Source organism: Rattus norvegicus, chromosome X, assembly GCF_021556685.1.
Source record: "Rattus norvegicus strain SHRSP/BbbUtx chromosome X, alternate assembly SHRSP_T2T, whole genome shotgun sequence".
Classification (NCBI taxonomy): Eukaryota; Metazoa; Chordata; class Mammalia; order Rodentia; family Muridae; genus Rattus; species Rattus norvegicus.
The window spans coordinates 148,826,740-148,845,281 of NC_141554.1; the positions used below are offsets into that span (position 1 = coordinate 148,826,740).

General features: G+C 37.1%; 1 protein-coding gene across 22 annotated transcripts in view; it reads left to right on the top strand.

Annotated features, from left to right (window-relative positions):
* The window catches only part of Ldoc1 (LDOC1, regulator of NFKB signaling), a 272,724-nt gene that overhangs the window by 217,289 nt on the left and 36,893 nt on the right, over positions 1-18,542 (top strand). For all 22 annotated transcript variants that reach the window (XM_087600490.1, XM_087600491.1, XM_087600480.1 and 19 more), the window contains one exon: positions 8,385-8,432. The gene's annotated coding sequence lies outside the window, so the exon portion shown is untranslated. The remainder of the gene's footprint in view (positions 1-8,384; positions 8,433-18,542) is intronic.

The window sequence follows — 18,542 nt, forward strand, 5'->3', positions numbered from 1 at the left end:
CTAAGCATGATTACTTCTCATCTCCGAGTCTTGCACTGACTACTTCCTCAACTACTTATCACACCCAGTTGCAATGTGTTCCACTGTCATTTCAGTGGAAAGAATGTCTCCCAGAGTCTCTTGCTGAGATCAGTTCACTAGAGGCCATACTCTTAAAGCTGAAGAACTTCATGAGAAACGATGGTAGATAATTTCCCTCTTCTTTAGTATCAAAATCCAAATTTCAGAGTTGTTCGTATTTTATAGGCTCTACAGTGAAACATCTATCAACTAAATAGGATTTATACCTAGATCTTTACTCTTTTTGAACCTAGAAAGAAATCTGTTGCCATGTCCTTTCTCTTGACATCATTTTCTGTCATTTTCCTCTAGTTGTTTTCTGCTCTATACATTTAATTTAAAAATCGTAATGAATACTTTTTTGTCTCTGTTCAAATGTTTTGGAAACATTTCATGTCACTTCCATACTTTATATCCTTAGCCTATTCATTTTATCATCATAATATGTATAACTACTTAATTTAGCCCACTTGTTTAGTTTGCTACTTAGTAAACTATAAACTCAAAGTATCTCTTTTGTTTTTTGGAAAATATTCATCATGTCATACATGACAACAGTGATAGTCAATGCCTTTTGTGTAGGTGAGTGTACATCTGTGTGATTGTATGAGAGCATCAATGTACAACAAACTGTGAGTGTAAATGCATGAAGCTGACTCAGATTCTGACTATAAGAACATTTTCTTCTTAATAGGGACTCAATTAGTCTATTCACACCAAAATCATTTGACAATTAAATAATGACTTAACTTTTATTTAGTTTCCGCAAGAATCTTGGCATTCAAGATAAAAAGGGTTTTATTAATATCATGCAGGCTTCAAAATAGCCTTGTTGCTATGGAAAAGAAAGATGTATCCTAGAAACATTAAGTATTAATAATATGTCCAATTCACACAGTCAGCCATACACTTGAAATATGAGCCTACAGTCACCTATGTCTCCTCCCTGTGCATCACCTGCACCATGTGTACAGCAACCGCACGAGAACTTCCTTAAGGTTTTCACATTGTCTTGCAACTGGATAAGATGTCATGAATTATGTATTCTTTCTTACCTTACTAAGTTACTATATATAATTTTTGTCTCTCCCTCTCAAAATATAATATCTGTCTTTACTGTGGAAAAGAGGAACAATTAAATGAAAAATTGTATTGCATCATCATCAAACACACCCATGTTTGAACACATAGCTCCTAATTGAAAACCCACTTGAGTTCTGTATCTCATTTACTTCTTCTCTTCTCAAGGATATGCATGCATTACCATTTATTACTGTCTACTTCAATTTTCTTCATCTATGTGTTTTTTAGTTTTCAATGTATGAATTAATCATTTTCTTAGCAGAATTTATTCCTAGTTATTTTATATGTTATAGTATTGAAATGGGATAAATTTCTTATGTATCTGGATAGTTCATTCATTGTGTGTAGAAACACACTCAATTTTGTATTGTGTATCTTTATCATAGTTTTGCTTAATTCATTTATTAGTTCTTAGTTTTGTTTAGTGGTGTCTTTAGTGCATGTTTTAATAAGATCATGTCATCTACAAACAGGAACTCAAAATGGCTATTTTCAGGAAGATAAAAACAGCAAGAGTTAGAGAACACATCAAATGGCATCAGCATACCCAAATATCAGCCTGCAGAGGACATTTTTATTCAACAGTAATACATAAAATAGTTTACTATTGAGCTTTAAAAGAGAGGATAATATGTAAAATGAAATATGACAGGCACAAAAATAATACACTGCATGATCTCACTTGTTGGTAGGTCCTATAAGATAACTAACTCAAATGAGAGAAAATAGTGGTTGCCAGCATCTAGCCTAGGAAGGAAAGGAGTAGATACTTCCCAGAAGGTATACTATTTTCACTGTTAACCATTAATACATTTTAGAAATATGGTAGTCACAAAAAAGGTGGCTCACTGTGTGAGGAGGTAAGTATATTAGCTTGATTGTAGCATGTATAATGTATTTGTTTGTATTAGTTAGGGTTTTACTGTACCATGACCAAGGCAACTCTTATAAAGACAACACTTAATTGGGGCTGGCTTACAGGTTCAGAGGTTCATTCCATAATCATCAAGGGAATAACACGGCATCATTCAGGCAGGCATGGTGCAGGAAGAGCTGAGAGTTCTACATCTTCATCTGAATTCTGCTGGCCTAATACTGATTTCTAGGTGCTAGGTGAGGGTCTTAAATAAGCCATGCCCACAGTGGCACACCTACTCCAAAAGGGCCACACCTTCTAATAATGCCACTTCCTGGGCCTAGCATAAACAAAGCATCACTTTCCCCTCCCTGACCCCCATAGTCTTATCCAAATATGAGTATATGGGGGCCGTACCTAAACATAGCATAGTGCAAAATACAGTAAGTCCACCTTCCAATATCCCCATAGTCCATAGCAGTCTTAACAATGTTAAAAGTCCAAAGTTCAAAGTCTCTTCTGAGATTTATCCAGTCTCTTACTGTAAACCCAAAAGAAAGACAAGAAAACAGGTGGGCAAACTCCAAACTCTTCATCTCCATGTCTGATGTCAAAGTGGTCTTCAGATCTCCAACTACCTTTTCATCTTTGTTAACTGCAACAAACTTCTTTCTCCTGGGATGTTTCCACTCCTGTTAACAGCTTTTCAGCAGATAGCCCATGGCTATGGCATCTCAAATGTCTTAGGGTCTCCAAGACAACTTCAATGTTACAACTTCTCCTTTCAATGTCTGGGATCTACACATGATCATCTGGGCTGCTCTGAAGGGCTGGCATCACTTCTCCAGCTCTGCCCTCTGTACCACTCTAAGCTCATGTTGATCCACTCTACTGTTTCTGCTATTCTTGGTAATCATCCGTGGTACTGGCATCTCTAATACCCTGGGGTCTTTCACTGCAAATAGGCTTTACTAAGAGCTTCTCATAGGCTCTTTTCATGGTGCCAAGCCTCAAATTCTTTGCATGACCCCTTCAGTTCTGCGCTGTCAACTGCAACTGGGACTGCACCTTCACCAATGGTCTCTCACAGCGCCAAGCCTAAGCTGTTCTTCATGTCGCCTTCATTTATTTTAAAGATTTTAAAATACAAGCAAAATATTTTTAAAATTTCTACAATGCTGTGAGGAAGGAAAAAACTGACCACAGGCCTGATAATCAACATTATTGACATTTTGATGATTATCTTTCCCATCTGTTCACAGTTAATATAATAATTATAATGATACAGAATGAGTATGTATAAGTTACTGATTGAATAAAGGAGTCTTAAGTTGCTGATAAAATAAGAGATGTTGCAAAAAAATAAAATATACGTGTTTAAGTGTATTTACTGATTTGAAACAAAAATGCTGCTAACAGCAAGATTGTCTCCTTATGTACTACAGGTATGAAAGAAACTCCCGTGGGCTATATTTAAGTTGTTATAAAGTAGAAAACCTTGTTTGTACCTTGTGACATATAAGGATAAAGTGACAAGAAGCCAATTATGAGACAAGGAGTAGGCTCTCATAAGACTCTAATTCACCATTGCCTTGACGATAGATTTTCTACCATTGAGAAGTGTGAAAGATAAATTTGTTTCCTTCTTCTTTGCTGTATGACTTTTTCATACATTATATTCTGATCATAGTTTTTATATCACAACTCCGTATGTCTCTACCCACTCAATTCCTTTCTCTACTCTTTCTTTAGAAAGACAGATCACAACAATAACAACCACAACAACAACAACAACAACATCAGAACAGAATAAGAGAAAACAAACAGAAAAGGGGAAGCCAAAGAAAAAGCTAAGAACATACAGATGTACACACACACACACACACACACACACACACACACACACACACACACACCAAAAAGAAAGACAAGAAAACAGCTAGGCAGACTCCAAACTCTTCATCTCCATGTCTGATGTCAAAGTGGTCTTCAGATCTCCAACTACCTTTTCATCAACTGCAACAAACTTCTTTCTCCTGGGATGTTTCCACTCCTGTTAACAGCTTCTCAGCAGATAGCCCATGGCTATCACACACACACACACACACACACACACACACACACACACACACACACACACACTTGCACAAACAGAAATACCATGAAAATCTAAAATTGGAAAGCAAAATATATAAGCCATACCAGGCAAAACATTGTGAAACAAAGAAGCACCAAAAATGTCACTGGGTTAACTTTGTGTTGGCTATGACTCCAGACCTTAGTTGTGATTGGTATACCCACTGAGACTCCGTTTGAGAAAACTGTTTTTTTTCTTTCTGAGTGGCTGTCAATTGGACATAGACTTGGAGTTAGGGTTAGGGCTTGTGAACACATACCCTCTCAGTAATAGGATGACATTCAGCTTAGATCCGTGCAGGCCTTGTGCATGCTGCCACAGTCTCTATGAACTCATATGTGTGTCAGTCCTCTTATGTGTAGAGGGCCTTTTTTGTTTGGTATCTTCAAACCCCTCTGGCTTTTATACTTTTTCTTCCTCCTCTTCTACAGAGTTACCTAATGCCCAAGGAGATGGATTTGATAGATTTCCCATTTTAGGGAGGTTCTGAGGTTGTTCACTTCTTTGAACATTGTGGGTCTTTGCATTTATTGCCATTTACTGAGGGAGGAAGCTTCTGTTATGGTGGCTTAAAAAGAGATTTATTTATGAGTATAGAAGAATGTTTTAAGGAGTTGTTATATTACTGCATTCTTTTAACAGAACAGTAATATTTGTTTTCCCCTAAGATCGTAGCCTATCTAGTCTTAGGAATTTGTTCACCTGAGTTGTGTTTGGCATGGGCTCTATCTCATAGAGTAGGCCTTAAATCCAATCAAACGATGGATGGTTACTCTCACAAGTTCTGTGCCACGATTGCACCAGCATGTCTTAAAGGCAGGTCACCATTGAGGATTATGTGTCTTTTATCTGAGTTGGTACTTACCTTTCTCCTTTGGTAGCATTTAGAGTATCTTCAGGTACTATGAATACCAGTCACTATGGGTGAAGGCTCTAGCTAGGCATCAGCTCAATTTATGTGTTCAGTGACTTGTGTAGGTATTGTTTTTAACTATAGGGCTTTCCCAGTAATTTTTTGAGAGAAACCAATAGCCTCAGCATGGCCTGCATTATTTGGGCACACTTAAGGGCCCCTTTGGCCAACAATTCAATTAGATGTAACTGATTCCTGGGCTTGGAGGCTATATTTGGTGATGAAAAGTACAGTTGGGGTTCTGTCTCCCCTGTTATTTGGCAATTATATTTAGATCACCTTTATTGCATATATATATATATATTTACAAATATACATATGTGTATGTGTATATGGATATATGTGTGTATATTTGTATATATAAATGTATGGGTATGTGTATGACAAGATGAGCTATCCACTTATGCATGATTAATATACCAAGTGAGACTTCATTGGAAAGAACGAACTTTTCTACTGTAAGTGAATGTCAGTTGGAGCTACCTTCTTGATCAAGAATGGGAGCCCATGTCCACTTCTCTTTCTCAGTGCTCAGGCCCTAATTGGCTTGATCTTGTGCAAGCTCTGTGTGTACTGTCACAGTTTTTTTGACTTCACATGTTCCTAAAACTATATATCTTTATCAATTATATATGTAACCACATATTATTCATATATATAGTTTCATATATAATCTTCTACTGTATTATGTTTTCATACAACCACTCTAGTAGCCCTCAGTTTAGCTATCCCTCTCCATATTTCCTCCTGTCTCACCCTCTTCCCTCCATCTTTCCCTTCAATCTTCCCATTCCTGTCCCCCATCCTTCCATACATTCATAACTATATTTTATATCCCTTCCCTCAAAACCCTCTCCTCATGGCTCAGGGAACTATGGGGAAGGGGAGGCAGAGAGATTGTAAAGGTTAGAGGAAAGGCATGATGCCAAGGAAATTGTGTCTTTCAGACACAACAGGACTGATGCACATATGAGTACATAGAGACTGACAACATGCATAGTTTCAAATTGAACACGGTCTCATCACTGAGAGGGAAAAGTGGACACAGTATTCCACTCCTAACCAAGAAATTATCTCTAATTGGCATTCACATTCAAGGAAAATGTTTTCTCCCCAATGCTATCTCACTTGATGAATTCACCACACTTAAGGGGATGTTTCCTCTAGTTACACAGGTGGTCCTCGTTACCTCCACCAAGTGGTCTTACATGGCCAGTTTTGATTTTTATTATTCTCCCTATTATGTTTACACAATTCACTGGTTCACAGTACAAGTAAATATATGAAATATATGAATGGAATCTAAAATAGAACCATGAATAATTATTTGCTAGAATATGTTGGAAAATCTTTAAGGCATGCTAGAAAATTGTTCATATGATATAAATTTTCCTATTTACATTATTCACCAATGGGTGTTCATAGAATTGATGAGTGACATAAAGTTTTACTTGAATATGTCTGGAAAAAATAGTAACTTAAGGCATATCTGAGGTACTTAGGCGAGTGGCTTTTATTTACTTTTGCCAGTAGAACAGTGAGAAATTTAGTGGAAGATCAAAATCACAGTATGCTGTGTAGTGCCATAGGCTTTTACTCCACATCTAAAGATTTATACATAGGGAGGAAAACAAAAGGATGAAGTTGGACAAATGATCTAATAATGGTTTTGACTGAACATTTTTTTTTATCTATTCTGAATGCTCATGATCTATGAAAGAAAGTGTGCCTATGAAGTTCACAAAACTATTACCTACCTTGGTTAAATATGTAGTTTCCTTTCTGGCAACTATGGTGAGTGACATCAGGATACCTACTTTGGGGATATAACATCAAAAGTTAGTTATAACAAAGAAAGATTTGCATTGTTTATGGATGACAAAGAGCTTCTGCAATACCTAAGCCACTGAAGAGAACTCTTTTCTTTTTCTCTTAATTCACATTTAAATTTCATGATGAAGCAAAGTGGCATACTCAGACACATACTTCTCTCAGGAACCTAGAAGGAATTTGAACAGTTAACCTCTAGTCAGTTCTAAAGTAGACTTCACTGAATGATGTTCCTTTGAGAAAGCTCTATTATCTGTCTCCTTTCTTGTTTTCTCACACACATTTATAGCAGTTAACAGCTATTTCCACCATTAGGAAAAAAGGATACTTTGTCAAACCTTGGTGTCACCTTGCCTATGCAGCTTTTTTGTTTTTGTTTGTTTGCTTGTTTTGTTTTGTCTTTTTAATCTTTAATCTTTTTTTTCCAGTCCAGTTGTTATTCCTGTTCTGACCTCTGACAAATCCTCATCCTATTCCTTCTCCCTGGTCTCCAAGAGGGGACCTGATGATACAGGCCTGTTGTTCTAAATATTGTGGAAGCTGAGGTAAAAGAATCAAATTCAAAACTACTTCAGTAGAGTAAGAACTCAAGACAATCCCAGGGAGTTTTATGGGATCCTGTCTTAAAAATAAAAGACGAAATAGGGGCTAAGGATAGTGTTCATGAAGTCATGGTTTCAATCACCAACCAGTGTTACAAAAACAAACAAATGGACAAACACACAAATACACACACACACAAATACACAAATACATGCACACCCACAGTTGAATAAGAAGACTGGATGATTCTACATGCTAGTGGAGAGTATGGGTTAGCAACAGATGACAATATTTTCTCTTGTCTTTATATTTTTAGGCAGTTCTAAAATTTCTGTGATGTGCACATAAAAATTCTGTGATCCAAATAGCATAAATGTCATTAAGTCCAAGAGAGGGACTTTAAGGCAAAGGGCATTCAGACACCTAAGGCAGAGAGGGTCTTTAGTCTGTTCCCAAGGTCTTTTTACTAATTTACAAAATGTTCACTGTGGAGGAATTTTACCATAGTGGCAGCTGTCCAGCATCCTGTCTTTGTGTTTCTCTGACTCTATTTGCTGTCTTTGGAGATCTGGGAAATGTTGGCAGTGCAGCTGTCTTCAGTGCAAACTGACCTGCCAACTCCACCCACAGAATACATTTGCAACAAACTATATTTGAAAAATGGATACCTCGTTACATATGGGTAGATAAGTAGGAAAAAGAAGGCATTTGCTTGGAGTGCTTCCTAGAAGACTATTATTTAGAATCCCTTTCTTCTCCTATGCATCCTTTGCTTACCCAACCATCAGTCAGCACTTTAGGCGACGTAGTTATAGTTAAATCTTGTTGCTTTGCAGGATCTCTGGAGCTTTACTCGAACTATTTGATGAAGGTTATAAAGTGGTTACAACTTTTGTTCTGTGGTTAAATTAAAGAACTTTGAGTCTCATATTTTATAGCCTTTGCCTATTCTTTCTACACAGGTTTTATTGAGAAGACATTCACCTGAATTTGCTGTTATCTGTGCCTTGGTAAGTCTAAGCCACAGGAGTACCTTAAGTCCTAAGATGTCATTTTCTCAGGCTTTGCTACACGAGACTGTTGATTTCTTCCCATTCTGATGGGAGTGGAATGGGCAAAATTAAGGTTAAGGAAACCAAGTGGAGTAGAATTTGTCAAAGGACCATTAAGTGAAATCTAAGTTTAAAACTACCCGCTATCATTCAAACACATATTACACTGATGCATCTCTAAAACTATTAGATTTTATGTTAAGAAACCCAAGTTACTTTATGTTGTTAAAGAAAATTTTCACAGAAATGTGATTTCCTTATGTAAATGAATTGCTATATGCACTGTGGGGCCTTAGTTTGAACAAATCAGAAACATCCATCACTTTGATACATGTTTGAGAACGTATTTTCTTCCCTTTACTTCCTAACAGAGATGTTGCTATTGAAAACAAACTGTGGCTTTGTCAGGGCCATAGTCGATTACATGGTGTTGTTTATACAGAGTATAATAAAACATTATGTTACTAATCAAAGGTGATAGATACAAAGCATTGTTTTATCTTCTGGCATTATGGATTATGCTAATGGCCATCTGCCTGTAATTGATATTTCATTCTTCAGTCACAAAAAACCCAAACATTATCAAGTGTAAACAAAAGACAACTGTTGTGTTGTGATTGATCTTTATAGAGTTTCCTTTTATTCTCCATTATGTTTTTATAATTTCTTAGTTACTTATTTAGAGCTGTAATACTTTTTTGACACTAAGAATGTCACTGCATTCCAAATGGGGATTGAAATATTTTAGATGTACACAGTGCTTGCATCCCTAATGTCCTTACCCTCTGCACCTAGAAAGGAAGAAGCAAGGCAGTAGCATTAAAAGTACTGAGGATGATATTATTTCTTTATCTTAATGCGTTTTTGAGGTTAATTCACATTACAGTGTTTTTTTTTTAATAAAATAGGAATTAGTAATGAAAATCCAGTTCAGAAAATATGTACCTTTTGTTGTTACAGCTGAGAATCAATTAGGCCAAAAGCCACCTTGAATTTAGCACTTAAAGTCCTAAAAGAGAAAAAAATTTTTTAGTAGGAATCTATCTGTAATCCCACTATAATAAATGGCTCCATTTTGCACATGTGCTTGGTAATAAATGTGAATACTTGCAATTCTTGATGTGTAAAATAATTTCCACTAAACACCATTATATATTAGCTAGAAATACAAAATAAGTCAAAGATCTGGTACTTGTCATAGAAAAACTTCCAATGCATTTTGAAATTCCATACCATTTAAGGACACTTGTAAACAAGACATCTGAGATCAATTGGTATAGTTTTCCCATGCTGAAAACTAGAAATTAGTATGACAGGATTGCTAGGAGAATTTGGCTACTGCTTTGGATGTCAAAATTACTAAGAAGACAAGTTAAATTCTGTCTGAGATCTCTGGAATTTGCAGTTACCCAATAGATATCACTTAAAGTTTAAGATTATGGTTATGATATGTTAGGGTATGGAATGATATGGTATAGTAAGGTAACAAAAAGTCCTTCACTGGTAGATGGAATGACATTATTGGAGATTTATGTCTGAACTTAACATGCTCTAATCCATGTGTTGGGTGTGGATTGTTAGAAGTACTAACTGGGAGAGCTGGATTGCCGCTGTAAGTAGGTAAACATGTCTCTGCATACACACCATATAATTCCTGCCACCATACTCACTGGAAGGACAAAAGAATTATACATGAATCTTACTCATTTTTCTGCAGGATTACTTTTTACCATCAGTTCCTAATATGGAATTGTGTACTATACATGGAATGCAAACATTTTTCATATATACCATAATTTTTCCTGTGTAATTTTGTTATAATTTTATTGAGATACAGTTTATCTTGTACATTTTTATACCTAAAACTATGTTATTCTTAACACTAACCTTTCCCCAAATCACTTCAACCAGCGAAGATTTTTTCTATCCATTTAAATTCTCTTACTTTGTCCAAGCAACTTTGTCTTCTTTCTTAAATATTTGCCTGCTCCTCTAGCTGTTTCTTACAGGAGACTCATTTTTTTCTTAATTCTTAATTTGCCTTCCCCCTTTTTCTGTGTATGGATTTTTTCTTATATTTTCATAGATTTGTCTTTTTGTTTAGGAGCTTATTAATGTCATCTTTTCTCTTTTTCCTCTCAAAAAAAAAAAACCCAGAAATGTTCCAACTGATATTCTTAGTATATATGCATTATCAAACAACCTCTTGCTTATTTCATTTCTACAAAAAGTAACTCAGTCACTTCTTCTACCATATATATTAAGGTAAAAATATTCTTGTTGTCAAATTTAACCTATGAACCTTTACATAGACCTGGTTGAAACAGAAACTAATTTTTCTCTTTCTGTATTTTCAATTTAATTCATTTTTTTTTTACTTTTCACTTTACATTCTGCTCACTGCCTCCTCCCAGTTTTCCCTACCATAATCCTTCCCTCATTCCCTCTACCCTTCCCCTCTAAGCAGGTGTCCCCCAGTATTCCACACCCCTCGCACTTCAAGTTTCTTTGAGTCTAGGTACTTCCTGTCCCACTGAGGCCAAACAAAGCAGCCCAGCTAGTAGAACATATCCCTCATACAGGCAACACCTTTTGGGATAGCCCTGTTCCAGTTCAGAATCCACATGAAGACTTAGCTTGAACATCTATTATATATGTGTGGGAAGGCCTAGGTCCAGCCTGTGTATGTTCTTTGGTTGGTGATTCGGACTGAGAGCTCCAAGGATCCAGGTTAGTTAATTCTGTTGGTCTTCCTGTGGAGTTGCTATCCTCTTAGGGAACTGCAATCCTTCCTCCTGTCCTTCATTAAGAGTCCCCAAACTGCATCCAATGTTTAGCTGTGAGTGTCTGTATCAGTCTGAGTTGGCTGCTGGGAGGAGCCTCTCAGAGGACAGCCATGCTAGGCTCCCATCTACAAGCACAGCAAAGTATCACTAATAGTGTTAAGGATTGGTACTTGCCCATGGGATGGGTCTCAAGTTGGGCTGGTTATTGGTTTGCCATTCCCTCAGTCTCTTTTCCCTTCCCCATGCCTGCAATTCTTGTAGAAAGGTTAAATTTTGGGCTGAAAGTTTTGTGTGTGCGTTGTCACTCCAGTGGTATTCCTGCCTGGCTATAGGAGGTGGCATCTTAGGGTTCCACATCCCCAATGTAGTGAGTCACAGCTAAAGTCACACTCATTGATTCCTAGGTGCATCCCTTATCCCAGGTCTCTGTTTCATCCTGGAGATATTCCCTACCTCACCACTCCTGTTAGTTGCAAATTTCCATTCATTCCCCTGGCCATCTAACCATCTCTCCTGCATTTCCCCTCACCTGATCCTTACCCCACATTTCCCTCCCCATCTCCCATTCCTTCCAGTTCTCTCCTCCCAGCTGCCTCTTATGACTATTTTATTCCCCTTTCTAAGTGAGATTCAAGCTTCCTCACTTGGGCCTTCCTTCTTGTTTAGTTTCTTTGGGTCTGTGGAGAGTAGCAGGGTACCTCCATTTTATGGCTAATATCCATTGACTACATACCATATATGCAACTTCTATAAGGCAAAGGACACTGTCAACAAGACAAATCTGCAGCCTAGAAATTGAGAAAGGATCTTCACGAACTCTACATTTGACAGAGAGCTGATTCCAAAACTTATAATGAACTCAAGAAGTTAGACACCAAAACCCAAATGACCAAATTAAAAGATGGGGTACAGAACTAAACAGAGAATTCTCAACAGAATTTGAGAGAACTCTCAAATGACTGAGAAAAACTTAAAGAAACGTCAAAGTCCTCAGTCATCAGGGAAATGCAATCAAATCGTCTCCGAGGTTCCCTTTTACACCCATCAAAACGGCTAAGATCAAAAACTCAAGAGATAGCACATGCTGGTGAGAATGTGGAACAAGGAGAACACTTCATCACTGTTGGTGGGAGTGGAAACTTGTACAACCACTGTGAAAATCAATTTGGTGGTTTCTCAGAAAACTGGAACTAGTTCTATCTCAAGCCCCAACTATACCACTCCTGGGCACATTCTCCAAGGATGCCCCAACATCCCATCAAGACACTTGTTCAACTATATTCATAGCAGTTTTAGTCATAATATCTAGAAACTGGAAACATCTTCAATGTCCCTCAACTGAAGAATGGATAAAGAAAATGTGGTCATCTACACAATAGAAAACTATTCAGCTATTAAAAACAAAGACATCATGAATTTTGCAGGCCAATGGATGGAACTTGAGAATATCATTCTGAGTGAGGTAACCCAATCCTAAAGGAGATGCATGATATATATTCTTCTTTTTCTTTTACTAAAATATACCTTTAGATTTATATGTCTCTTAGAGGAGAAGTGTTTAGTATTTGCACCATTCTCTCCTCATTCTCATGGTGCCTATGTGACACTTCTTATTCCCCTTCTTTAAAATTTTTACTTCTGTAATAATTTTGATGACTCTGAAATACTATATTGAAATTTATATTCTTGGTTACCTGCCTTGGTTATGCTTCTACATATTTTATCTGTTCATTATTGTGATAAATACAGCAATACTCCAAAGATAGTACCACTCAATTAATATTTACCAAAGCATTATTTAAATAATTGATGTCCTTTGTCACTATGACAATAATGGCAATATGACAATTTGAATACAAGTATGACAGCTTCAACATTAGGGGATCTTCTATAAACTGTTACAGTCTGGTAAATCTTCACTGGACACTCCTCCAAAATACATCTACAAGTAGACATGATTTTTCTATCACAAGTCTTATTGAACCATGTTTTAATTACCTGTCTGATAGTCCTCAACAATTGATTGAAAACTCTGATGTGGTGAGAATGGCATTATAATTGCTCCCTCAACTCTTACATTCAGTACATGTAGAGGCTTTCAACAGAACATATTTGGTATATTTGCCCAGTAATATAGATAAGTCTATGAACGAAGTTCTTGTTTTGCTTGAATTCCTCCTTACACCAGTGTACTGTTATTGTTGGCATTGTCCTTTTCCTTGAAGAATTAGGTGTAACTCCTGCTTTTGCTTCTAGTTTAGTTGTCTCCCTAAAAATATGTTTGCTGACTCCAAAGAAGTGGGCTGAACAAAGCTGACAAAGCCACAGTGAGCACTGGCAGTCTTTCCCCAGAAAGACTGAAACTAGAATATCTAAGACTCTTGTCTCTAAAGAACTATAGACTCTGAAAGTTAACAGTTGACAACTATGAAAACCATGACTTCAGTCTCAGCATATACAATTCATTCAGGGTTATTATCTGGTTCTCTGAAAAATGTGGCAAGTGATATAACTATCGTTCCTTATGTAGTGTAAACTTTCTTAGGCAAGCATGATTTCAATTCTGAAACAATAATTATTTCTAATCATTATCCAAAGATAACTTCTGCAATATCTCTGACAGTTTGTCCCATGTCCCTATACATACATTGTGCTAAAGCTTAGTCAGACACCTAAAATCAGTTTTGATATTCAGGAAGTGTTAAAAAAAAAACAAAACCTGCCCTTATTTGAAGGCATCATTTTAGGTGCGTATATAAACTTTCCTCTGTATCTTTTGAGTAGCTGGTACTAGGAAATCCAATGTATTAAACATCTGCATTTAAATTGTGGTAAAGGTTACCATCTGTTATAATAGAAGTTTTCTTGATGAGTCCTTATCTGTGACTATAAGAACTTGCTTACATGATTAGAATGTATATAAGAACTTATTGTTTAGATTGCTGTTAGAGAGTTATGCTCATTAATTACTGTGGTGATTTTAACATCTCCAAGATCCATGACTTTACTATCTCTGGGTAGTAGGATAGGTTTCCAGTACCAGGCATGGTTTCCCTCTTGTTAAGTTTGTCTTAAGCCCTATTAGAAAGCCAATGATTACTGCTAGGGTATTTTGTACCACTACTGTTTACTTAGTGTTATTGTTCTCTTAAGTTATCAGTTCAACAACTTGTTGTTTATGTCCATAGTCATAATATTTCCATAGAACTCCTCTTGGTTGCCTCTCTTTCTTGGAAGCTTGCACAGGTTCTTTTGGTACCATGAAAATTAGTTCTTAGGATGGAGATACTCTGGTCAATTAATTCTATCTCAGGGGCTTCTGGGTCCTGTTTCTGAAGTGTGTGGTGTTGTCATCAATTGAGATTTACCTTTCACTACTGAGGGAGGGCAACCAAGAGCAATAACAATAAGCTGTATGAATGTCCAATGGGAATCCACTGGACAGCCTTGAGCAAGAATTCAAAAGAGAGATTCTCACGTGTTATATTGGACCTTTGTTAAGTGTTATTTTTCTTTTGAGGGGGCACTGTCAACTCATATGTTAAAAGTTCATTAAAATGATATATGTATAATTATACACAGAATTACGTGTATTATAGTTTTGTTTATAGAGCCCTTTTCCTTCCCCATTTCATCAATCAGATCACTTATCTCATGGTATACATCTACAAAACACTCACGTAAAAAAGTTTTAGGAAACATCGTGGAAGAAAGGGGAGAAACAGAGGAGAGGGAGTCTCACCCTGGGTATCACCTGATCCTGTTACATCAATCACTTTGAGACTAGGCATGTATTCTTTCACTGAGGCCAGACAAGGCAGTCTAGTTATGGGAGTGAGATTCAGGCAGGTAACAGATTTAAGGACAGCTTCTGGTCCAGTTGTTGAGGTACGCACATAAAGACTGAGCTGCACATGTTACATATATGTGGAAAGCCTAAGTCCAGCCCATGCTCTTTGGTTGGTGAGGCAGTCTCTGGAAGCCCTCAAAGGTCCAGTCCAGTTACCTTTGTTCGTCTTCCTGTGGAGTTCCTAATCCCCTTCGGATCCCTCAATTCTTTCCCCAATTCTTCCATAAGAGACTATGAGCTTCATCTAAAGTTTGGCTGTGGGTCTCTGCATCTGTTTCCATTGGTTGTTCTGTGGAACATCTCAGGAGACAATTATGCTAGCTAGGCTTCTGTGTAAGCATAACAGAATATCACTAATAGTATCAGGGATAGGTTCCTGCCCATGGGGTGGCTCTCAAGTTGGGCAATCATTGGTTGGCCTTTCCCTCAGTCTCTGCTCCATCTTAGTACTTGTCCTTGTCCTTCTTGTAGGCAGGACAAATTTTGGGTCTAGGGTTTTGTGCATGGGTTGTTGTCCTTCTCCCTGAGTAATAGTGCATTGTGTATATGTACCACACCTCTACCTGCAATTCTGGATCTGCACTCCATAACTAGGGATCCCATCTCTGCCTGTATCTCTGGAGGCTTGCTGTGTTCCTTCCTGCTCTTGTACCTAAAATTTAGGCTTATTTTAAGGAACTTTATTTTCTGCTGTCATCTCTTACTGAACTCACTTCTTGCCCATTGTTTCCTTTACATTTGCATGAGTCATCAGAACTATTTCCAGACATTTCTCCCATCATTCTCTCTCAGAGGCATTAGTTTCTAGCCACACGTCATAAGGCTATAGTAGTCACTCTGCCTCGTTGCTGGTCTGTCTGTCTGTCTTTCTTCCTTCCTGAAAGACCCCCTCCCAGAAAGGGAATTGTACAAGCCCAAGGCCCTCAACTATAGAAGTAAAAAATAAGTTTTTAGATATGTGGGACAAGCTGACCCATCATTTAGACGAAACAGACCAGAAAAGAAAACAAAATGCAGAAACTAGACTAAAATATGGGCATTGCTCCATGGGCCACCTGGCGGGGGAAAAAGAAACAGTCCCTGACCCCCCGGGAAGCCCTGACCACCATGTACTTTTTGCTAACTCAACTGTTATGATTATAGCCAAAATAAGTAACATACACGTATGCCTCATTTACTCCACCAATCACATCCCTGTAACCATGCATCTGCTTCTGTAAGCCTGCTTCTGCTCCCCAAAATACTATAAAAAGCCCACCCTGGCTCTGCTAGGTGCGCCAGTCTTCCAAATTGACTGGGAAGCCCACAGATACCTGTGTATCCTGATCAATAAAAATCCTCTTGCTGATTGCAGCCTGTGGACTCGGTCTGGTCATTGGGCTTGAGGATCTCCCTCCTGAGGGAAGATTCTCTCTGAGAGTCTTACATTCCTTCCTTCCTTTCTTTCTTTCTCTCTTTCTTTCTTCCTTTCTTCCTTTCTTTCTCCCTTCCTTCCTTCCTTCCTTTCATTCATTCTTCCTTTTTCTTCCTTCCTCCCTTCTCATTCCTTCCTCCCCCTCTTTCTTTCTATCTATAATATTATTATTTTATTTTATTGAAATATTTTTCTAAATTTCTTTATTTAGTTTTTAAATAATTTTGCACATGCCACATGCATTCACATTATTTCTCCCCATCTCTCTCACTCTTGTTCTTCCCCAAACTAATGATTTCTTTAAACATACACACACACACACACACACACACACACACACACACACACACACACACACGTTTGAAGAGATGCCACAGTGACTTATTATTGGCTTGCCTTAGTTAGAGTTACTATTGCTGAAATAAAACACAATGACCAAAACCAAGTTGGGGGGAGGGGAGAGTTCATTTGGCTTAAGCTCTACATCACTGTTCATCACAGAAGAAAGCAAGGGCAAGAACTCAAACACAGCAGGAATCCAGGGGCAGGAACTGATGAAGAGGCCCTGGAAAGGTGCTGTTTACTGCCTTGCTCATCATGGTATGCTCAGTCTACATTTTTTATGTAACTCAGGACCACCATCCCAGGGATGGTGCTTCCCACAGTGGGCTGGGAGCTCCCCCATCTATCACTAATTAAGAAAATGTTTTATAGGCTTACCTATAGCTTGATCTTAAGGAGGTATTTTCTCAAAAACTTGGAATACCTTAGGCGCATTCCTCTCTGATGACACTAGCTTGTTTCAATTTAATATAAAACTAGACAGTACATTGCCCCTGAGGCATTATACTGTAATTTTCAAAGATTATCTGCCTTGGTGCTTTGGAATACTCTTCATTATTGCTTCTGCCCTAACAAATTTTATAAGGCATAGGTGATGTATCAACATCCCAGCACCCCTTCCCAAGTGATCATAGCTTTAATTTTAATCATTCTCCTAGTCTTACTTTTTAAGGCCATAACTACAACATCAATTATTCTTCTTTGTTCACTGTGTCCTGTTATCCAGATAATTTCTTCTATTACATCAATTTAAATAATTATTTTCTATTCAATCATATGTGGGCATCTTACCCACCTTGTTTAGAACCCTTATTACTACCTTCAGACTTTATGCCATTTCATCCTTCAGCAATTCCAATTCCAGAATCAAACATTCAAATCTCATCTTCACAAATATTCTCAATGACTTTCTTTTTCTCTTGTTTCAAGGGACTCTTAAATACATTAAAACCTAATTAAATCCAACTGTCTTTCAATTGTATTACCAGCATCTATGCAGATGGATGTAATTATCGAAATCTTAAACACATGGTTATTAGAATAAACTTAAATTAATAGATAGTAAACAAAAATATAATGAATATATGCTCCTACTTTCTAATTTCATCCAAATGGGATTGTAATCTTGGAAAGCCATACTACAAGTATGTCATCTGTTATGAATGTCTATTTCACACTCTGCTTGGTTGTTACAAAAATAATACACTTAGGTTTATTAAATACTATGTTTAAGTGTGTTTTAGGCGATTCAATTATATAGGTGTCTTCTTCCATTTTTATTTCAAAAGAAGTGGCCAATTACAAGTGACCCTCTCTTGGTTTTATGTTCCCATTTGTGCTTCTGTAGGAAATTGTGAGTTGATTCAGCATTCACAAGAATTGGAGACAACAGATGAGGAATGTTTGGCTATTTTAAGCAAAATGTATTAGCTTAAATTAAGATGTAAATTTTTCTCAATTTTTACATAGCATTACAAAACATATTATCATCTCTAAGTTGATGTATCTACATATCACTTTTAAGTCATTGAAGTTCCTGTCATAGATATTAAATTATGAAATGCAAAGTATATATTTTCTAGAATCACTAGAATTTTTCAAGTGGTCTACATTATGCTGTTTGAACATGATAAGTAAAATCTATGGTTCATTTATGGATTTAAATATTGCTTTGA